Source organism: Anser anser (assembly GCF_964211835.1).
Source record: "Anser anser genome assembly, chromosome: 4".
Lineage (NCBI taxonomy): Eukaryota > Metazoa > Chordata > Aves > Anseriformes > Anatidae > Anser > Anser anser.
Window position 1 is genome coordinate 2,203,639 of NC_139724.1, and position 24,468 is coordinate 2,228,106.

At 40.1% G+C, this 24,468-nt stretch overlaps 1 protein-coding gene across 5 annotated transcripts in view; it reads left to right on the forward strand.

Moving 5' to 3' along the window:
* The window catches only part of LOC310898570 (bifunctional heparan sulfate N-deacetylase/N-sulfotransferase 4), a 163,814-nt gene that overhangs the window by 22,414 nt on the left and 116,932 nt on the right, over window positions 1-24,468 (forward strand). For 2 of the 5 annotated variants that reach the window (XM_083833821.1, XM_083833817.1), the window contains exon 1: window positions 6,312-23,499. The exons of the other annotated variants lie outside the window; for them this stretch is intronic. The gene's annotated coding sequence lies outside the window, so the exon portion shown is untranslated. Of the gene's footprint in view, window positions 1-6,311; window positions 23,500-24,468 lie in introns of those variants that run through there. 5 annotated transcript variants of the gene reach the window in all.

The window sequence follows — 24,468 nt, forward strand, 5'->3', positions numbered from 1 at the left end:
GCCTTTGTAATGGCAGTGTTGGGTGGGAATTGGATAGACTTGGGCTAGAAAAACCCTGATTTGACAGAGACCATTTTTTTTCTATGCATGTGTTACAAAATGGGAGTTGCAAAATAATAATAATCTTCAAAATATCTTGTTGGCTATAGAAAGAGTAAGAGTTTGTGCATGTTTTAAGTAGGAGGAAGGCTTACGTTCAAAGGTCTCACCCATCTCACTACTGGTAACTCAGGAATAGCTGTCTTTAGGTATCTTTAACCCTGCCTAACCTATTCAGGGTAATTAAATGACTTAACATGTACTTAAAACACCCTAGCAAAACATTGCAATAAAAAGCATTGTAATGAAGTTTGACGTCATTTTCAAAAGAAGCAAGGATTCACTGTGGAACTGTATGGGTAGCTTACATTAGCATGTGTAGTACTATTAGAGAGAAAGAAATGGTGTTTTGAAATTATAACCCACGTCTTTTTCAAAGCAAATAGTCAGGTACAAAGCAAACTACGTTTCTAGGTACTGCCTGCAGATGTTACTTTCAAATGCCTTTTCCCCACCTTTTCTATTTTCCACAAATGATTTTGGTTTCAGAATGAAGTGAGCCCATTTATTTATTAGTTTCAGGCTTATCACATGAAATTAAACACAAGAATGCTCAGTAATTACAAATCACCTCGCCCTGGAAAATGGGATAATGACAGAGTCCTTGAAATCAATGAAGGTTAAAGCTGTGTGCATATAACAACGTTTCTATAAACCCCAGATAAGATGCTGATTAGGATATAATATCAGCTACATAATAATTAAAAGTTATATTTAAACCTGAAGGAAGGGTTTATTTTGAGCATTGCATGACCTCACAAACGTATCCAGCAAACAACCCCCCTAACTTGATGCCGAAGATAACAAATACTTTGTTCAAACTTGTCTTATGTCCACAGTCTTCTCACAGCTAATCATTCAGGGACATTAACTACATGTGAGGTGTTACTGAAATAACAGTCTGTAGAAAACTGACAGGCCCAAAGTTGTTTTTTTGTTTGTTTGTTTGTTTTCTTTTCTGATAGGAATGTGTAAAATTACATCAGCTAATACACAGACAAAAGTTTCCAATATAATAGCTGCGGATTGTACCTAGGTCAATTTTGAGACTACTGTTTATCATTATATATTATATAAGTAGATCTTTTCTTCCCTTGTCCTGTCTGACGGATATGCTGTCTAACACCTTTTTAACAACCAAAGACCACTTCAAAATTTAGAGGAATCTGGGAAACCCCATCTGGTACCAGAAAACCTGATTTACATTATCTCCATTAGTGAAAAAATATGGAGAAAGATTCCTATTCTCTAGAGAATCAGGTAATGGTTCTTTCCTACCAAAGCATAACTATCCAGATCAGATTTAGACTGTTAACCTGTATTCTATATAGAAGTAATTAGTAGGACTTCTATCTAGAGAATAACGTGATATAAAAAGTAGTCACAAGGACTACTTTATCTCACAAAAGTCACAAAGCTCACGACAACAAAAGAGCCACCGATTTTACAGATTTTGCTTCCCAGAGTTAGGAATGGATCGTCTTTTTGCAATGAAGAAGCATGTGCTTTACTTTGAGCATATGGAAAGTCTCATGTGTTCCTTACCAAATATCATAAGGCTTCCCTAGACTATAACTAAGGATCACAGAATCACAGAATTGAAGGGGTTGGAAGGGACCTCGAAAGATCATTGGGTCCAACCCCCTGCCAAAGCAGGCTCCTTAGAGCAGGCTGCCCAGGTAGGCGTCCAGACGTGCCTTGAATATCTCCAGAGAGGGAGACTCCACAACCTCCCTGGGCAGCCTGTTCCAGCGTTCTGTCACCCTCAGCGTGAAGAAGTTCTTTCACATGCTGGTGCAGAACTTCCTGTGCTCTATCTTGTGGCCATTGTCCCTTGTCCTTTCCCCACAAACCACTGAGGAGAGGTTGGCCAAATCCCTCTGTCTCCCACACCTCAGGTATTTATACACATTAATAAGATCCCCTCTCAGTCTTCTCTTCTCCAGGCTGAACAGACCCAGGTCTCGCAGCCTTTCCTCATAGGGAAGATGCTCCAGGCCCCGTATCATCTTTGTGGCCCTCCACTGGACTCTTTCCAGGAGTTCCCTGTCTTTTTTGTACTGGGGAGCCCAGAACTGGACACAGTATTCCAGGTGAGGCCTGACCAGGGCGGAGTAGAGGGGGAGGATCACCTCCCTTGACCTGCTGGCCACACTCCTTTTTATGTACGCCAGGATTCCTTTGGCCCTCTTGGCCACGAGGGCACACTGCCGGCTCATGGCCAACCTGTCGTCCACCAGGACACCCAGGTCCTTCTCCTCAAAGCTCCTCTCCAGCAGGTCGTCCCCCAGCTTGTACTGATACATCCGGTTGTTCCTTCCCAGGTGCAGGACTCTACACTTGCTCTTATTAAACCTCATTTGGTTTCCTCCTGCCCATCTCTCCAGCTGGTCCAGGTCTCGCTGAATGGCAGCACAACCTTCTGGCATGTCAGCCACTCCTCCCAACTTCATGTCATCAGCGTACTTGCTGAGGGCAGACACTATTCCCTTATCAAGGTCGTCGATGAAGACATTGAACAAAACTGGACCAAGCACCGACCCCTGGGGAACGCCGCTAGTCACAGGTCTCCAGCTGGACTCTGCGCCACCGATCACCACCCTCTGAACTCGGCCAGTCAGCCACTTCCCAACCCACCTAACTGTCCACTCCTCTATTCCACACTTTCTCAGCTTTGCTATCAGGATGTCATGGGAGACAGTATCGAAAGCCTTGTTCAAAGTCAAGGTAGATGACATCCACTGATCTGCCCCCATCTACCCAGCTGGTGATGTCATCATAGAAGGCAACAAGGTTGGTCGAGCACGACTTCCCCTTGGTAAATCCATGCTGACTACTCCTCATAACATTCTTTTCTTCCAATTGCTTGGAGATGACATCCAGAACGAGCTGTTCCAACACCTTTCCAGGGACAGAGGTGAGACTGACTGGCCTGTAGTTTCCTGGATCCTCCTTCTTGCCCTTCTTGAAGACCGGAGTGACATTGGCTAACCTCCAATCTTCAGGCACCTCTCCTGTTCTCCAGGACCTTTCAAAGATGATAGAGAGTGGTTCAGCTATCACCTCTGCCAACTCCCTTAGCACACGTGGATGCATCCCATCGGGACCCACGGATTTGTGTGCATTGAGCCCACTCAGGCGCTCCCCAACTACCCTCGGGTCAACCACGGGGGAGCCCTCCATTTCCCAGTCCCTTTCTCCCCCCACCAGGGTCGAGGAGTACCGGGGCGGAGTCCTTGAAGCAAAGACTGAAGCAAAGAAAGCATTCAGTATCTCCGCCTTCTTGGCATCTCCCATTACCAGGACACCCTCCTCGTACAGCAAGGGACCTACATTATCCCTAGTCTTCCTTTTACTCTTTACATACTTAAAAAAAACCCTTCTTATTATCTTTTATCTCTTTTGCAAACCTCATCTCTAGGTGGGCTTTAGCCTTCCTCGTTGCGTCCCTGCAGGCACTGACAACACTTCTATACTCTTCCCAAGAGGACAAGCCCTTTTTCCACATTTCGTAGACCTTCCTCTTCCTTTTGATCTTATCGATTAGCTCCTTGCTCATCCACACAGGTTTCCTGCCCCCCTTCCCCGATTTCCTACTCTTAGGGACGCACCAATCCTGAGCTCGGAAGAAGTGCTGTAAGCTCAGATTATGCCTGATATGATATGCCTGAGACTTTCTGAAATACTCAGAAGAATGTTATTTTTCCCCACAAGTTTGTAGACAATTAGTAGCATACATGAGGACGGTAGCAGCTTTCTTGCACCTGTAGCACCCGAGCTTTGCATGGCTATATTTTTGTCAGTGCATGAAAATAATACACTCCATGTAGCCTGCTTAACTTTAGCTTGACCAGTAGTAGTTTTATTCTAAATAATAGTTTTATTCTAAATTACTCTGGAAGTATGCAAAGTACCTGATGTCAGGCTGTTTTCATGAACAGGCCAAAATGTCCAAACTAAGAGAAAGTTAATCAGTGACCTGCCAAATCATTTAAGTCCTTCGCCTTCACACTGTTGAACACACGAGACTTTCCACATGCTTAAATTAAAGCACATGCTTTTCTGAATCAAAAGCTGACTTGAATTATGCCTGGCCTTTTTACTTTTGTTTTAAAACCATCTATTTTCCCAGGGGCTTACTGAGGCAGTAAATTGCCCATATGAAGAATGCTGCTTTTAGTAATCACAGATTACTTCTCTTTTTGTTACTTTAAACAGCTCTAAAGACAACCTTCATCTGAAGTGCCTCTATTTTATTTTATTTGTTCAAGTCAGATCCAAAAGAAGTAATAGTTGTAGTTAAGAAAATCTGTTGTTCTTGCCAATTATAGCAATATCAGTTCTACATTTTCCTGAACAACAGAATGTTTTTCAGGAGTTTTCCACATCTGGAGCCAACATATCTAGATAAGAAAAAAAAAAAAAAAACAAAGAAGTTGAGCTCTTTGTGCTTTCCTGGAAAGTATTATATTATTTACCTGCCCTTCATCTGTTCCTTTCAATCAGTGGTCCCTTCTTTGTGTTTCCTTTTAGCATTAAGGACACAATTTCTGCACAAAGAGCGTGAAGCTAGTATGTAGTGGTTGCAGCTTTTTGTTAGACTGTGGGTATGATTCCACTGCAGTAGAGAGGTCACTTCTGATTCTCCTGCAAAGCTATACTTCTAAATATGCTATAAGATCTTCCCCTTTGGCATTAAGAAGGATCCAAGATTTACATAACATGCATGGATAAGCAGAAACTATTCTTGACTCTTTCCTCATGAACTCCCATTACTAATAATCATGACACTTGGAAATATAGTGTTTAAAATTCTGTTTTTAACAAAAGTTTTGTATTTATTCTATGATTTTGCTTTCATATAAGAAAGCATGTATCAGACCTTCTATGTTTTGATCTCTAAAGCAATAAGATTCTCCTAAATGATATGCACAACTTCCCATTTGCCACTGAGCAACAGTGTTCATACAGGCAGTACCTAAAACAATGTAAACCTAAACTCTAATTTCTCTGCTTGTATTCCTGCAATTAAACCTTAATTTTGCCTTTGAAATGTTCAGAAATATCAAATTTGTTGAAACGTAAGTTATAATTGGCTAAAGATTTGCAGGGAGGTGGAGTTACTTTAGTGCACTTCAGGACCTTCTAGCAACAGGATTTTTTCCACAAGATCTGTTTTTCCGGTCAACAAACGGAATGTGAAATGTTGAGGAAAAAAGTCTGGCATTCTCCAAACAATGAAATTTTAGACATTTAAAATCAGACCTACCTTCCATCACATCCACACAGCACTGTCAGCATGTAAATGAATAGGAAGAAGAGTTTTGAATCCTTCTGAGAAGTCAAAATCCACAGATTTGACTAGATGTTCCTTTACCTTAGTTCTCTTTAGTGTTTAAATTCACTTTCATGAAGAATCTTTTAACTATAGAATTTGATATATTATGTTTCACTTGCAGCTGCCTTCAACTTTCACAGTCAATGTCCCGGTCTATATGATCTATTTTTGTGGTTGTGATTCATTTCTATGGCTGAAAAGAAAATCACCAAAGAATTGTATCATATTGCTCCATCTCTTCATGAACAAAGATAGTGCTGTTCTAAAATGTTCAAAAGCTAAAAAGACCAATGTTTTCAGCGTAAATGGCCTATATTGGTCAGTCCAGGACTTCCACCTGGCAATGAGGTGACACTGCCCAGTTATCAAGGCAATGAAGGTTACCAACTCGCTCACTCCTCACCCTGTCAACCACACTACCCACAGCATGGAGCTGGCCCTGAGCCCCACAGCCACCCCCTGGCATGGAGGGAGGTGCCCAAGCCCCGAATCAGAAATAGGCAGGAGAAAAACATTCGAATGCCCAGAGAAAACTTTAAGTTTTGAGCAATAAATTCAGCAAACAGACAAGTATCCTGACAGAAAGACATCCTTTCAAAAGACATCCAACTGAGCAGAGTAAGCTGTGTAGTCTGAGGTTTTGTAAAGTTTTCCTGTAATTTTTATGGGTTTACATTTTCCTGAAACTTAAACATTCATTAATTACACAAATGAAGCATGATTCTGATTCAAATAAATAAAGAGATAACCAAGGAAGAATCCTCCACAAATAAAGATTTTAAACTGAGCAGCTGAATTTTAAGCTAAAATATTTACCTTGGGGTAAGTAAAATAGAGCTCCTGGAAGTCAGGCTGATGGGGCAGTGGGTCCAGGCAGTAAGGTTACAGTTCTGGTTGTTACAGGAATCAAAAAGACCATTGGGTTATTTAGAAGGTATTTCAACTGCTTTTGAGCTCACCTAAGAGTACCGAGCTATTTTCACAAATAAACTAAACCAGCGTTAAACCTCTAAGAGAAAATACTTGACATTTCTCCATCCTAACAAAAAAGTCTCCGCATTACCTTTGCAAATTAGATAACATTTGCAAATTAAACAATATAGCAAGTCATTTCTATGTAAACTTGGCAGAACTTTTATTTCTGAGGGCAAGTCAGCAATAGAAACACCAGCCAACAGAAAGGCTGAGTCAATAGCCTTCAATGTTACAGATCTATAAATTACCAAAGCTGTTAGCTGCACACATAGTATAGACTAATCTTTATGAAAAATGCTACATGATAATCTTTCCATCTCAGTGTAACTCTATTATTATGCCTTGTTTATGATGTCTAAGCCAGGGCTCATCTGTGCTTCTGAAGTGAATGTAACTCAACACTTGCATCTAAGCACAGGGAAACTTTCTACATTGTGCATGCTTCTACATCAGTGACTAAATAACCAAATTTTCATTTCTCAGACATACTGTGTGGAAGGTTATGTTGTTTAAACAACAGCTTTAGACCCAGACAGATAAAATCAAAACAAAACACATTTGTTATTTTTTTCTGTTAGCCTTAGTATCTGGGTAATAAAAAGATTCATTTTTCTCAAATGAGTCAAAGCAGCAGGCTTGTTCTGTGTGGGTAACTTTCTGCTTTTGTTGGGTGGTAAGTTGGCAGCATCAATTGTACTTATGTTTCTGTCAGCACCCACATTAAATATGTTTCTTTATGGAAGAAATCACATTCCAGCCTACTCTGGAAAACTAAATATACGTCTTTCATCACATCCAGACTGAAATCCAGCTACCACCTGGATTCGTGTAGGGTTTACCTAGTTAAACGCTCAGAACATTTCTTCTCCAAATATCAAATTAAAAATTAACCAAAATATATATTTAGGCATAGCAGCCAGTAAACCACAGACACTTTTCCCTTTTGCTTCTATCTTTCTACTTTCTTGCAGTGTTAGAGCACATTCCCCTACTCCAAATTAGAATTCGGTATAGGCCATGCTCTTTTAGTATTGCTTTAAGCAGAGTTTACTTCCACTTGTTTTACGTGGTTACAATGCCCTAATGCTACTGCAGCCTCCTGCGCTATTTTCGATGTTCTGCAATACTTAGAAATGGATACATGCATTTCAAGAGGATCAGAATAGGATCTCCATGTCTACTGTCTGGAGAACTCGGGACTAGAGTTCTGGCTGAGGGTTAAATCACCAGGTGTCCATACAGCTCCTGTTCAGGCTTATGGCCTCATTCCAGGGACAAATGAAGTGGCTTTCTGGGCAGGGGACCTCAGGGAACAGACTCTGGTTCATGCTTGAACTCTGCCCCTCAAACCTTTGTGGATATACTTGGATACAGCCAGCTCTACAAACCTGAAACTAAACTTCAGCTGCCAGACCAGATTTAGATGCAGCCCTATGGTTTGTGCAGAAAGGTGTTCAAAAATTTAGATCTGTCTAAGATAATAAGTGGGCTTACTTTCTCCAGAAATCTAGACAGGAACCTTCCTTACCAAGAAATTTTCAGTACTGCCTTGTTCATTCCTTCCCTGGGGAGGAAATTGAAGGGGTAATCCATCTACCAGTGCCACATCCTTTCTCTTCTAGATATGAGTGATGTCAGTAATCACGCTTCCAGAAATACAGATTTTTTTCATTTTAAATTATTCATATTCTTCAGAATGAGTCTCATTTTTAATTTTACTCGGAAGGTCTGACTGTTCTTATTTTTCATACTTTTCATTACTACAACTAGAACATAAACATCACAAAACTAACTCAAGCAGCATTTTGGAGAGGGTATTATTTTTTCGTCTGGTAAATAATGCAATTCTTCTGCAACATGGTTTCTGCTGAAATAGAATGACATTGCAACTGTGTCACCTAATCACTTTGAAAAACACTGCATATCTTCCTTTAGAGTGCAGTCATGGGTCTACGGATCTTCAAGCAACAGGAACCATTATGACAAAATCGTATTAGCTCCTGTATAACATATTAATTTGGCACTGAGATCAATAGCTTCAGTAAAGTGCACCCTTGCAAATATCATCTGAATCAGACATTAAGCAGTGGGGAAGTTACTTTATCCATCTGTGAGCGAGTCAAATGAATGATTGTTTGGAATCTTACACATATATTCCATACCTTGCATTTGAATTTTGCAAGCCCCAGATTCCAGTCACAGTTCTTGTTATGGCTTTGTGCCTTTTATTGAAGAACACGGTGGGGTCAGATTTCTTCTTTTTCTATGGGTAACTAGTTACACTTGGCTTTGCTTTGGGGGCTTTATGAAGAAAATGTCATGATGAAAGGAAATGCATTGTCTACTCAATTCACGTTTTGGTTATCTGCATTTGTGTGAGGCAACTGGTGTTAACACAGTAGAAGTCTCTAGCATTTGCTTGGGCCATACCATAAAAATCATGAAAACGGGAGTGGTAGACTAAAGAAAGGTGTCCTTGTTCACTCTCTTTCAGTTTTCTGCTTTAGAAATTCGGACTACTAGCTCTTTTTCATTTAAGTGCTTGGAGAAATTCTTGACATCAGAAAATTTGAGCCAGTATTATCATATTAATTTACAGACTTTTAAAATCTCATGCTAAAAACAATTGAAGTGAGTGGCTTTCTTGCACTGCAATTAGTCTGCAATTAGGCATGACCCAAGGATGTCAGTGTTAGCTTTGCTCAGCTTGCTGGCAAAGGTCAGGCAACAGTGTTGCTAATGGAGATCTACCAACAGCACATAATGCTGGTGACTGTGGATAAAACATTATGGCAGGATTAAGTTTTCCTTATCTCTTTTTTTAGATTTCTGTAAGATTCCAGTGACATTCTTTCTTACCCTCAGTACTCTTCTGATGATGAGTTACATACAGAAGGAATCCATTTAACCCGACTACTCAAGGTACGCTAACAAAAGTAGCGTACCTTTCAACATAAATTACTGATCTGCCAAGTTGTATGTTTCAGCTTCAGTAAAATAACTCCAGGTACCATATATACCAATACAGCTTTCTGAGGTCTATTTTATACATTTTGCAATAAGCTATTACTAATTTTTATTCGTCTGTATTCAAGATTTCTAATTCATTGCAGATGCCATTCATTCTTCAGCTTGAGCAAAGTTATCTCCTTTATCTGATATAACCACAACTATTAACCACAGTTATGTGAAAACTCCCAAAGCAACTCCCAAAGCAAAATATTGCTACATATGGTTTTTTTGTTTGCTGTTGTATTTTTCTTTTCTTTTCTTTTTCTTTTTTTCACTAATTAAGAACATACTCACAGCAAGAATAGTGGATAGGTAGACAGACCAAATGTGTTCAGGCACGAGAGAGCAAATTAATACCCAATAAAAAAAATAATGAAAAAGAGGGAGAAAAGGAAACAGAGAGGAAAAAATAGTTTGCTATGTGCCAATAAATAAAGTTGAGTGGAAAATGACACTCTCAGATGTATACCTATAGTCTTTCCTGTAAGCATTGCACCAACTTTAATATCACATGATTGAATATTATATATATATTCCTTGACATTTTGAAAATTTTATATAAGCATCTAGGAAAAAAATTAACAAGTACTCTGCACTTCATCCATAAAAGTGCTGTAGCATTAGATTTTGCAGAATAATAGGGTATTAAAGTATCCCTGGAAATGCCTGTTTACCTGCTAAATGGATGTGCACAATCCTAAGTGTAGATACAAATCCTCCAGGAACAGCTTTTCAGGTGTCATTTTAGGTGACTTTGATTTTATTCATGTCCACAGATCTTTGTATTCAGGTGCATTGATTTGTTAACATGGGATCAGACTGCTGGAACAGGCGTTTATTAATGTTTGGTAAAACAAAATATAAAATTATGAAGAAGAAATGTGCTATCACTTCTCAGAAAATAAAGAACAAACACATTTGATATTTGATTTCAAGTCTTTTCTTAGCCTGTTCAAAAGTACAACATACCATGTTTTAGACATGCATGTAATCCAGAGGATTTCAGTTCAATCTTTGTATCACTTGAAATTTAGAGGTTAAAAAAAATAATAATAAAAAAAAGAAAAAAAAACATTTTGTTAAATTTTAAGTGCCTGCGAAAATACTTTAAAGAAACAATCATATATAATGTAGAAAAAGTGACTGCCTGTTTGAACTCAACCAAGGCAAGTGTCAGGCACTGTAAAAACATTATTCTTATGTTAAATGTGTTTGAAGTCTCCAAAACAATTTTGTAGTGACTGTCACAAATTTATTTGCCATAACAAGATGAAATGGAAGGCCAATATTTAGTGGATTGTATTTGAGGCCAGAGGAGATAATCAATATGACCACAGAGTAAATTTTATCCATTTTTAGAGACCTTTATATAAGAGAGTAATTATGGAAGCTGAAAACACACATGCAAAGGAGACTATGCTGTAAAGGGTGTTAAAATGTGTCCTGCGAAAGCACTGAAGGTTTGGATTAACAGCTTGACTAAATGCTGGAGCTGTGAGCTATCAGGGAACCCTTCCACCTCATTCTCTAAGTATAAGGTTGGTCAAAAATACCAGTGCAGCTTAAATTACAAAATCAGCAGAGTTGCAGCTGTGTCCCTGCCTGGAATTAAAGCTAGAGTTGCCCTTATATAGAAACAGTTTTATTTTGCTCCCATTATCTGCTAGAAAAATTTATGAGTAAATTCCCTCTAGGGCAATGATATCTATAGGTTGAGTGGGGTAATAGATCTTAATGTGTACTACTCTAAATAAACAGTCCAGTAATGAGTTTCCCAAGGAAAGCCAAATGTAACAGAAGAGACCCCTATAATGAAAACATAACCTTTCTCAGTGACACTCAGCATTATCCTCACTGCAAGGATACGTTCACATTCGTTTTACAGAATCTGAGACAGTTTGCAGCAAGTGATGTTTCTGAGTTCCAGAAGTTGTGATTCCTAATTTGTGAAATGTTGTAGATGCCTTTCAAAAAGCTGAGCGTCTGCTTCTACAAAACCTGTTACTTTGAAAGAGCTTTAAGTTGAGGAATCAAAACCGTAATTGTCTTGAAACTTGAGGCATCTCTATGCTACTTAATTTCTAATGGAGAATGACAAAGATGAGGTTTTGCAATCTTAACTAACAAGTACCTTTTTTCACAGATATATTGGGAGTAATTTTTTTTTATATGCTCAGCCTGCCTGTGGGGAGCATGTGACACACAAAAACTAGCAAAACTAACAAACAAATTTGACTTTCTTCATATGTGAGCTGTACCAAGCACAGCAGCAAGTTACACAACTGATAAAACACGTTATGGATCTTAGTATTTCCAGGCTCTTTGCAGAAGACAGTGGGGATCTCTATTTGAAGTTAGATAGTTGGTATTCAGCATTATTTGTGGATAAAATGTATAATTCCTTGGATTTCAGATTATTCATAAGCAACCAGTACTCAACATGAAGAACATTTTGATTGAACATTTGGTGCTCTCAATATGGGTTGCTTCCTGATTGTATGCAGAAAATCAGAGTGCCGATGCTCGCATTCACAACCCCAAATTTAATTGCTGTAACAGTTCTGCAATTGTTGCTTAAAATGGTTCTGTTTTGACTAATGTTCATTGCCTAGCTCGTACTCCCACAGGATGAACTAACTCATTTGGCCCAAATATGAAACAGCTCGGTGATGGAGGGCGAGGAAGATGAAATATCCTCCATCAATTTAGAAGACAGGTTTATACAGGAAAAGTGCAAGGGTCACATTCACCAGGGCTGGCACAGGAAATCACATCTGACAACTGCAAGGACAGGTTCATCCCAGAGAGGCAATTCACCTGTAACTGTAATCCTCTCCTTTCCCTTTCACACTGGTTTCCCACTTGCGAGCACATGTTGTGCTCAGATGAAGGAACACACCAAATTGATGTGTCCTCTGGCAGCTTTCAGTGCGACTGCTCCCTCTGACATCTGGGACAGCAGCAGCTTCCCAGATTAATGTTTTTCAATGTTGTTTCTACTTTTTTCCTTTCTACCTTTCCTTCCATTTTGAAACTTTCAGGATGCACGCGATTGCGGGTAGCTGACAGAAAGGCGAAATATCCCACCAAATAGCGTTGTGGTATGGCAGTAAACCACCATTCTCTCATCCATAATTCTTCAACTATGCAAGTAAAGCAGAATAATTTGGAATCCTGATCTTTTCTTTTTCTTTTTCTCCTCTCCCTCCTTTGTGCCTTATTGATAGCTGAAAGGCTAATGTAGCCTCGAGAGTGGTCTGTGTCCACCCCAGCTATTCCATTTCAATAAATAACCTTGCCGTGAGTACGTTTTAATTAGTGATTTCATACATGGAATTGCACAGCTATAATACAGTAGGCGTGAGGGCCTATTGAAATGGTAGAAAAAAGGCATAATTATTTTCAAAAGCTCTGTTGGAATAATGCAGGTAAAAAATTCCCCTGCTGGTGCCTGTTTTCTGTGCCCAATGTATCATTAGTACTTCACACTCGCTCTGTGTTTATAAAAGGTTAGGTGCTTGGGTCTCAGGTTGTACAGGATGCCCCACAGTCCTGGAGCCTTGTTCATTCCTTATTTGCTGCTCCTTGCTGAGATGATTGTAGTGAAGACAAGATTTTGACTTCATTCAAAATTAGACCGAGTTATCACAAAGAAAAATAGGAACAACACCGTGAGATTCAGAAGGATTTTCATAACTTGATGGGCCTGGCCTGGGCACATTTCCTGTGGTGTGGAGTAATGTAAAATAGGCCTAGGAACAAAAACTCAAACCCTCGCCATATGTGTTACTGTTGAAGGCAGGATGACAGAGGAAGAGGTCTGAGGAGCAGCGAAAGAAAAACCTGTGAGGACTGCAAGCTCATTTCAGCACTGAGTCAGAACCAGCAAACAAGATGCTGTGCTTCATGCCTAGAGGGATGCAATACAGAATTAAGGGTGGAGGGGACGACACAATGTGTAACATGATTAAATCAGGCATTAGTTACATTTGCCAGGACTGCTGCTCCATAAATATGACCATTGTTCTCAGGACACGCACCATGGCACAGAACAAAAAGGATGATAAAGGCCAAATGGATTTTTAAACACTGCATTAGGCTGCATTTGATGTGTGAGTTCCCTTGAAGGGCCTTTTTTTTTTTTTTTTGTAAAATTATCATGTTTGAGAAAACTGCCAGAAATTCACTGGCACGTCAATGAAAACAAGAAAGTGTTCTTAAAATGCAGGCAATTTACACCTACTTGCAGAGACCGCAGTTATGGAACACGCACATGTAAGCTGTCATATCTGCCCCCTTCAACTCCCTTGTCATGTCACTGTGGACATTTTGGCAAGTTTTCTGACCTGCACCGAGCCTGAACGAGTAGGCTGCGTTCAGCTGTCATATGCGCTAGAATCTCAGCCAGGCTTTCAGCCCAGGGAAGAGCACTCTGGAAGCCGAGGCCAGTGGGCAGAGCAGCAGACTGCAGCCCAGTCCTCAGGCTCTTCTCAGCGATGGGCTTTGAGTGGCAGCTGCCACTTTATGTAGCATGGTAGCATCGCGTATAATGCAGCTAATTGTGGTAATGTTTTAGCCGATGGCATGGTTGTTCTGTCACAGAGATGCTGTGTTGATAGCTTTAGCGAAGTACCTAACAATAGTCAATGACAAGAGAAAAGCTTATGGCCTCAAAACAAATTCAAAGGAAAAGTGGCGAAATGGGAGAGATGATACTCCATTTGAAATTTTACTATTTCAGAAAATAAGACTTTTAAAACCTTGTAAAATTAGAGATTACAAAGGCAATTTACTGAATCTGCCATGACTTTAAATGTTCATCTCCCCAAAAAGGCTTGACAACGTCTCTGCTTACGCATCCTGTTGCAATGCAGACTTGGCAGCTGCTCTATTTGTCCCTCATTTGTATTCCTTTGTTGCACGATTGACCAGTTCTTCAATTTCTTAAATCTTAAGCACCAGCATCTCCAAAGGAGAGGAGTCTGGCTTCCAGGGAGAAGGAATTGACTCGTATGTAGCCTCCTCAGGCCAGCGCACCAGCATCCCTCCCTGTGGCAACATTTCACTGCTAATTCATTACCTATACAGTGCTCTAGGCAGGAAGGCATTTTCTTCAGGAGCAGCACACAAGTAGTGGTCTTGTTTCCAGAGAAACCTCAAGGTATAATTATAAAGAGAGGTTGTCATGAGATCACCTGCCCACATTCATTAACACTAAAGGTTTGGGGAGAGGGAGGATGTGGGAATGGAGAGGTCAGAAGACAGTTAGGTCAGCTGGAAAACAGCAACCTTACAACCTGGGGTCGAGAACAGGGGAAAAGGCAAATGTGAAAAAGAAGTTCCAAGTATGGGTGTTTAGTTAGCTATGGAAGAAATTAAGTCTGAGATGTATTTGTCTGGGTTTTTCTACAGGACGCTTGGGAAGAAATCTGAGAAAGCTGCATAAACTTGAAAGGGATGTATAACAGAGTAATAAGCCAGCACAGAGTTTAATGAGTAGAGAGAAGTGGAAGAGAGAAGATATAAAGGCCACTATGTAAGGACCCCACAAATTTTGTGGTGTATGCGTTCTTGACTATCTATGCTTTAAAGAGGGGAGAAATATTTTGGTGTTACAAAATGGAGCAGTGTGTCTGGTATGTGCTGTGCAGATAAAGCTTACAAAATGCTGTGCATCATTGAGGAAAACAAAGCACAAAAGAAAGTTCTTTGGGGAAAAATAAAGGCTGAAATCAAGAAATAAACAGAAAATAACAACATTTATCCACACCTGCTGCCTTGCAGTTGCTGGAAATTGAACATCTTGGATGTGTCTATCTGCACTGGACACATAATTGCTGTTCAGTGTTCTCAGGGAAAGTCTGGAAAGTGTGGGGTGATCAAAATCCCTGGGGCATACCCTCCCTTTTCATAAAGGACAGTCAATGAAGCAGTGACTACTTAGATCACCTGATGGTATGTCTCCCCTAGTAACCAAACCTCTACTTTTTCCAGATATGGCACTCTTAAAAGTAAAAGAGGAGGAAAATCGTCCATTCCATTTATATTGCTGAAATCCGTCCACTCCACTTATTTTGCTAAAGTCTGGATTAGAACATATGCTTTTTACCCCCCAGGAAAAATTTTTCCTGTGAACATCTAGGTAAAGGATTCACCTTTGGGAAGTGTGTGTACTCCACAAAGCTGTGCAAGGAAAGGCTGAGGGACGCACTGCCCTTTTTTCCACCTCCCACTCCCTTCCTCATTTGGCTCACTTATTGGGAGTAACAGAGAGAGGCCAGCTTTTATTTCTGCCTGACTTTTTCAAGGTTCTCCAGAGATGATCAAATGACCAAGACTACACCAATCTTAGTTCAAAGCATGCTCTGATCCTACATAAAATTACTCCTCTCCTCCTTGCACTGTATGAATGGAATAAGTAGATGATGGTCCTATGTGACAGAAGGCAAGAAAGTCAGATTGGTGAGGCTACACTTTTTGGGTCTCCAGATTAGGATGCAGAAAATGAACGCAGCCTCTGCCTTAGCCAAATGCAACAGGAACTTTTTTGCATATTTTTGATATGTGATCTTATCAGCAGACAGCTTTTTCTTTTCAGTACAATAAATCCTTGTAATTCTACCGTACAGAAATCTGACAGTACAGAAAGTAATCTTTATGATTGCTAAAAGTCTGTGCACAGCATATATTACAGCTTACAATAATTATTTATTACTGGTGCTACCATTAGAGAGTGTTTAATGCGCTCATGGCCAGTGGGCAGAAAATAAGCAATACCGTGTGACAACAGCAAGAACGCACTTCTTCAAGTAGCAAGTAACTTTTGAAAGTTCTTGTCAGGCTGTAATATTTTTCCCCTCCATGCAAGAGTATGAAAATAAAAACTTTGGTTATATAAATCAGAGCAGGGTGAGCTCACTCCTGTGCCAAGAGTGAGCTGAATGAATCCTGTAGATGTTAAAGCTGAAAGGGCCTCCTAGATCATCTTGTTCTGCCTCCCTTCCCATTGCTATTAAAAACTGCTGGTGTCACAGGAGCAGAATCTTAAATAGCAAGTATGGAAAAGAAATACTGGGCTCTCCCCTCTGGCTGCTCATCAGTGCATTATTGTTCTCTACAGAATATTTACTACGGCTTTCTTTTTCTATACCTCTCTACTTTGTCACGTAACATATCTAATATTCACATGACCACCTCTGCAGTTATGGTTCCACAACAACTTTCTCTAGATAAATTATTCCATTGTAGGACTGACCTTAACTTTTTTACCTAATGCGTAAGATGAATTTTATTTTTTCTAGTTACAGTCCATTACACCTTTTAAGTACTCAATAATTCCTCGCTATCTTTACCATTAGTAGAGTTACATATTTATAGACAAGTACAACCTTTCCTTATTGCTTCAATAAGGGGGTATGGAATTGACAGCCATATGATAAATAGTAAATTCACTTGATAAAACAAGGAGTCATGTGGAAGACAACTTGCAAAGGCACAAAGAGGAATTAGCAATCCCAAGTGCAAGCATGGGTGGTATACACACAGGTGTGTAAAAAAGGCAGAAAAAAGAGAAAGCATTTTCAGCATGACAATTTCCCCCTGAAGAGTGGTTCTTTAAAGGCGGTTTGAGAGAGGCAAGACGTATCTATCAGTATGCAATTTGCTTTATTTTCTCTTCACAGAAACAATCAATCCGGGATGAAATAAGGTATATGAGGACTACCTCTTTGCTATTTGGCATTGCATAGTAATGCTTCATGTTTTCTCTATTTAGCTGCACAAGCATTAAACAATGAGGTTTCCTCTGCTCCCCTGTGTTAGGGCCTGAGCCCGTGGTTATGTCCTGGTGTGCTCTGAGAGGAGGTGGACGTGATCCATCAGAGTGCCACCAGCACCGGAGCTGCGCCATGCTTCATGACCCGGCTGAACTGGGCACAGAGATGCGCCAGGGCCGGACATGAGCTTTGTGCCCTGCACTCAGTCCTTGCCAGCCCCAGCACCTCAGCCTCTTGCTATCCTCGCCCCCACATCTACAATTCATCATCTCATAAGCAATTCCCCCTCCTTCTGTTTTAATATTCGTTTTATTTTCCCTAAATGGGTTATTGGAAATGTGTCCTTGAAAGGAATCTATCATTACAATTTCATGCTCATAGCTGACTCTATTTCCTGGTTTTCCAAAGGGTGTTCTTTTCTTTTCTTTCCCATCTTTCTTATCTCACCAATATGCTTATTAAAGCTTTTGAATATCTTTAGACCATTTGCCTAGCATTGACTTCCCGCTTTCTGAATGCCAGAGTACTTGCCTAGCGCTCTTGTGATATATCATCTGAATGCAGGCTATTTTTTCCTATTATGCAAATTTTATTTTTACTGAGAGTTAAATCTGTTTTCATGTATATTAAAGTGCATGACAGCTATTATTGTTATCAGTAGCTGCAACTTGTTTATATCCTGAAACAAGTAATGCTAATACTGGTGGTATACGCTTAGTAAATATATATATATATATAAAATAATAATACTTTAAAAGCATTGGAAAAATAGAAATGGTCCAGTGGGCTGGCAAGCAAATGGTGAGATGATTCCTCAAACTGACTAATGTAAATATTGCTGAATCTCAGGTTTTACATGCTGTAAAAACTTTACAGGATGGTCTCACATTTGTTTTCAATTCAGGTCTGTTTTTCGTTTTTGGTTTTGTTTTTCAAAAAAAGGTTTTTTTTTTTTTTTGCTACAGTTCAAAGTGCCATAAAGTAGGTGCAGAGACAGTAGCGTAGCAACCACAAAAAAGTAAGTTTAAACACTGAGAAAATTAGCTTTTTGCTTTCTAACAGCAGGGCTTTCATGTTCATATCTTCTTGCTGGGTTTGAAACACCTGTTTTTATTTCAGCTGACTGTTTGCTCATTCTTTCAGCACAGGAAGCTGTGTGGCAGTTCTGAATTACAATTAAGTACGCCTGTTTTCTGGGGATATTCTTTGGTCATCTGCAAACAGTAGGCAGAATTTTGAACGATGAGGAAGTCATTTTGTTTTTAAAAGAAATTAGCATTTCCTTGAAATAGAAGTGTTTTTTGATATGATACAGAATTGATTACTGTGATGGGCACAGAAATGAGCTTATTTTTGGCTGCTGACTCGGGAAAATTTTAGTGATCACATTAAATAAATCCAAGCAATAATCCCTGTGATTTTTTAAATCCCTTGTTAGGCTGTTTGTCCTGTCTGCACAAGAAAGTGAACCCTGTCGACAGCTGAGGTACTGAGAGAGTTCAGTGTTTTGGCATGTTGCTGGCTTTGCCCGTTTACCCAGACTGAGTGCAAGGCTGTGACTCACCTTGGATTTGCATCTTTGTTTTACAAGTTCTTGGTGTCTGGAAAAGTGGATGTGAAATGCTGACTTTAATAGCATGCCCTTCTAGTAACATCTACTCTGTGCAAGCCTACATGGCCACATAACAAGAAAAGTAGTGTAGAACAAGTCAATGAAGATGACTTTTTACCATTTTCTTTTTTTGAATCTTAGTTTAGTAAACCCTAAATACTTTTGCATTCTCTATTACATTTTTAATTAGGGTAAGCTTTCCTGCTGATATATTAACTGTAACAGTCATGCACGACCTTTGAATTGTAGAGTATACCACACCAGGTGCACCCTCTGACTGTGTTTTACCCTGAAACTAAACAATTTCTACCAAAGCAGAATCTCACTATGTCCACTCCAGTTAATGACAAGTGATCTTTTCACCCAATCTGCCTTCCAAGCTGTGAGCCTCCCAAACATACTCTAGAAGGCCCTTAAACATATACTGGAAAAAAACAGTTTCAAATATGCCTATTCAGATTTTACAATTGTGTTGGCTTGTTTCCAATACATTTAAAGTATCTTGATGTTTCTGTTCTCAAATTGTGTGATTTTTGGCCTCCTCTATGCTCCTTGTTAATGAGGGCATGTGAAAGGCTGAAGGGACTTGTTCATGGAAGCTGGATCTCTGTCAGACACATTGCAGTGCCCACAGAAGACAAAGATCAGGATAAAAAGGAAGGAAATGACTGAATAGCCCTCCCAATCATTAACGTGATGGCTTCCTGTGTCTACGACCTGGATGGCTTCCAACCACCAGTATTTTGGATGAGTGGCTGAACAGCTGCCAGCTTGCCATGCTTGACCCTGTGCGATTTCCCCACCACCCGTGGAGCCCCCTTTGGAATGAGGGGTGCCCAGAGTTTCTCCGGGGCTGTCGCACCTTAATGTCTCCCTCCACTGCTGCCTCCGCACAGCCCAGCTTACCGATCCGGCAAAAGCTGTGGGGAACGAATGGTTTTCATCCTCTGGCAGGACAGAGAACTTTTGGAATGGCCCAAAATGAGCTTCTGACCTCAGACTCACATGGAATAAACATAATTCTCTATTCTTACACCATAAATACAAATATTAGGCTTTCCCTCCCTTTTTTTTTTTTTTTTTTCCAGCCCTGATTTTCCATGAACAGCAAGTCAAAATGAGGAGAGAGGGAGAGGGGGAAACACCTTAAAACTTAAATGAATCTTTTGCATGACTAAGATTCTAGGACACATTTTGCTATATATTTTTCCCATTTCTAACTCAATCTCTCTTTCTTTTTGCCTCTTCCAACTCTAATTCTGTTGGCAGCGTTTCAGTTGTTGTGGAAGTAGTGCTGTAATACCTCACACCAAGCTGTGCAAAGCCTTTAAGATTATGGAGCTATAAAATGGACCTAAAATTCTTATGTCCATGTTATGGTGGGGATATCCAAAGCCCAGACGTTACACAGATTGGTTGTAGTTAAGCAGAGCAGAGCTCTGAAGAAAATACTACTATCCTTACTCCATGCCTCACTCATGCCTAGTGGAAGATAGACCCACTGCCATAATTAGTGCTCTTCTTTATGACTTACTTACACAATTTTTCAAAACATGTTATTGACACGTCTTTATTTTCCATGAAGAGTTTGTATTGGAATATCTTTACTAATGACTTATTTGCAGTAAAATAATGACAACAATTAAAACAACAGCATTGTTGAAGAATTATTGATTATTGAATAATGTGCTGCTAAATAGTGAAGTGTTAATTTTTTTTTTCAAAAGTGTATTAGAGGCAGTTCTATAGTTAAAGCTGGAGTTTCCTAATGTAAGATTTATTTTTTATTTATTTTTCAAATTAAATCTATCTTGGAAAGAACGTATGCTTTGTTTAGCTGGAATTTAGTAAAATCCAACTTCTGTCAGAAAGAGAACAATTTCATACATTTATTTAGCCTTTGGGATTTTCTCAGATCATCACATTTTCTAGATAACTCTTAGAAGAGGGAAAAAGGAAAGAGGTTCATAAAGTGACTACAGCACAACCCAAAGCAGGAAGGGAAAGATTGACTTGACTCCATTAAAGCAGAATCTGAAACCAAAAAACAGCTGACCCTTTTTGATCCATTTCACGTTTAGCCAGCCAGGAGTAAAGAAAGAAAGAAAATGGAAATTGAGAGATTTTATACGTAAAGAAGTTGTTCTTTTTCTCCCACATGACGAGAGCTACATGTTACTTCGTGGTAAGGTGTATTTCTGTTAATGCCATGTCCAAATCCATTGCAATTGGATACAGTTCCATTATTGTGACTGTTTTTGAAATGACAGGCCTGAATTTAGCCCTAAATAGAATAGAAATTATACTTGCAAAGCAAATATTAAGCTTCCTTCTTTCTCATACCCCCCTTTCAGTAGTCTATGTGACCACAAAGACACATCATTCTAGAAAGCACCAACCATACTTACTGGAGTACATTTTTGAATTGTAATTTTTAATCTAAAGTATTCTTGTATTTCCCAATAGAGAAAGAAAGATCAGAAATACTAATTTTTTCTATTGCATCTATAAGAGTTGAAAACAAGGATGTTATTTAAACAGAGATTGACAATAGCTCTGCCAGGGACATATAAATTATTCATCTCCAAGATGTGATGCAGCATTCATAGAATCATAGAATGGCTCGGGTTGGAAGGGACCATAAAGATCATTTAACTCCAATCCCCCTGCCATAGGCAGGGATGCCACCCTCTAGGCCAGGTTGGCCAAGGCCCCATCCAACCTGGCCTTGAACACCTCCAGGGATAGGACATCCACAGCTTCTCCGGGCAACCTGTGCCAGTGCCTCACTACCCTTACAGTGAAGAATTTCCTCCTAATGTCTAGTTTAAATCTATCCTCTTTTAGTTTAAGGCCGTTCCCCCTTGTCCTGTCATTAACTATCTGAGTAAAGAGTCCTTCTCCATCTTTTTTATAAGACCTCTTTAAGTACTGAAAGGCTGCAATCAGGTCTCCCTGGAGCCTTCTCTTCTTCAGACTGAACATTCCCAGCTCTCTCAGCCTTTCTTCATAGGAAAGGTGCTCCAGCCCTCCAGTCATCCTCTTTGCCCTCCTCTGGACTCACTCCATATTGTTCTTGTGCTGGAGGCCCCAAACCTGGTCCAGGTGGGGCCTCAAGAGGGCAGAGTAGAGAAGGAACATACAGAAATATTTCACTGCTATACTACACTAAGCAAGGATAATATAGATGTATGGACACAAATGCCACCAGGTGTCATTAAGTCACTTTTAAATAAGCATTGAACATGCAAATTAATGAGACAGGAGTTGCACAGAAGTGCAGGAAAATGCTGTCTAAGAATGAATTAGCTAAGAGCTGAAAACCGTAATTTAGAGAACATGGAACCTTCTATTAACCGCAAGTTTCCTGTAACTCTTCTCCTTTGTTGAATCTACCTGCTCTCAGAGCCTGGCTACTACAGAGAGCTACAGCCTGCTCCTTCCAACTCTTTCCAGATTCCTAAAGCAGTGGGGGGAGAGAAAATGAGCCACATGGCCCCGTGCAGGTGCTGGCTGCTGGCACAGGCTCCCATGGCAGCAGAGGGGAAGCCCCTATAGCTGCATCTTGACCCCCGGACGGAGATGTAGATGAAGAAGTTAACATAGAGGAAAAAAGATTCTTGTATTCATATGCCAAAATATTTGATAACTTAGATTCAAGTTCTAGATAAACAGTTTTTGTCATTCCTGATAGCACCTCTGGGGTGTCTCCACGCCAGCTATTGGGAACAGGATTAATCTTCACATTTAACATTAGAGAAGAAAAGGATTCTTTGGAATTTAGAGCTGTTATATGAAGACAAAGAAAGAATAAGAAAATAGAAATAAGAAAAAACTAATACATTACTCTTTCATTATTTATAGAGTTCTACAGGAGACATTTTGTAAGCTGTTTTGTTATGTGTTGCTAGCACTAAATACCATTAGTATTTACTGAACAGAGTCTCCCTTATAACTTTTCCTTGAACTAGTTATGAGATTTTGTCACTTTCTCTGGTGGAAGTTACCTCAGAGCTGCTGCCTCCCCTGCATTTGACAGTAGACTGCTCTTGCACCTGGCAGTTCCTCTGTATCCCGATATCACTTGGCGTGCCTAACATGAGCCCACACCATCCCCAGCTCTGCCTCTGTACAGTCAATTCTAATGCTATAGTTTGCATTCAGTCTGCGCCCTCCATTCACTTTCTCCGCTGCCGCCTCCTCCTCACAGCCCAGTACTTGGCCATCAGGGGCCGTTGCAATTCACGACAGGCATCAGGATTCCTGATTTTTTCTTTCCTGTGCTCTCACAAAGAAGGTCAGACGCTCCACTTTGCTGACAAAGTTAGATAATTCTGGAGAAAAGTAGCAAATAGCTGTTTTCATAGCTGTAACGAGCTATTTTATCCAATGAGATCATAGCAGATATACCTAAAATACACTTTATGTTTTCCCTTGTTTTGCTGTGGTTCTTTGGCAGATGGAAAGAGCTTTTCACATCCCTGTAGGAGCACTGAAACATATGCAATGGGCCGAAGAACTACTTTTGTATCTGTCCCCGCTGGTTGCTTTCCTTTCCTACTCCTTGAAGGTTTCTGAGATAGCAGCAGTGAGAAACGCTGCTGTAAGCCTCCCTGGACCACTTAGGATGGCAAACAGTTGCTGAAACAAGCAGTGCCACCAACCGAAGCCTCACTGAGTGAACTATGGTGAGAACATTTACAGTGATTGTTGTCAGTACCACTACTGGAATAGATTGAAAAAAAAAATAAAAAGAAAAAAAGTAAAAGAAATAACAACTACAAGTTAGGTGAGATAATCTGGGGAAAAACACACATTTTTCTCTAGAGCAATTTGAAGTAGCCCCAAATTCTGATACCTCTGTTTAAATCTGAGAAACATCTTTTCCTTGAAGTCCTTTTTGAGTGCATGTCTGTGCTAGGACCGCAGGATGTGTTTCCCCTGCAGCAGCTCGGCTGCACGGTACACTCATGCCGAGTCGAGACCCAAGGGTCCACCTTCCCCAGCACACACCCTGAGCTTAGCTGGAAGCAGCTCAGGAGCAGGGGTGAGGAAGCAAGGCAGCAAAAAAAGAGACTTTTCCATCTGGATGATCAAAGGACCTCCAGGTGAGGTATACTCACCTCAGGTATTCAACTCAGCCAGTGGCACTGCTCCTAGAAGGACCTGCATGGTAATATTCAGAAAAATACAGAAACCTGGTCCTAAGTGACCTACGCACATTTCAAAGAAGACAGCTCATTCTCTGTCTAAGACCAGCCAAGTGCAATGAATTGCAAGAATAGACTCCTAAGTCTTAAGCAAATATTTTTCATAAAGGCAAGCTTCGTTTTTAATGGAGGTGTGAAAGTAAACAGTGTACTATTCAGAAAAATAATTATTACTGTTTAATTCAGGGGTCCTTCGCCAGTACTAATGTCGGTCAAAATCAGGGAATTTATGCTTCTTGAGATTTAATCACTGTCATCTCTAATCTGACTTAAATCTTTTAAGGACATTTGTAAAGGATTTTTCCCCAGATGAATTTTAGTGTCATTGTTTGAAACAGCATTACCCAAAACACTGGTGACACAGCTCTTTCCAACTGTAGAGATGTAGCTGCAAGGCTCCTGCTCCCCTGGAAGGGGTACTCACCTCTCCCCCATCATTATCCATGA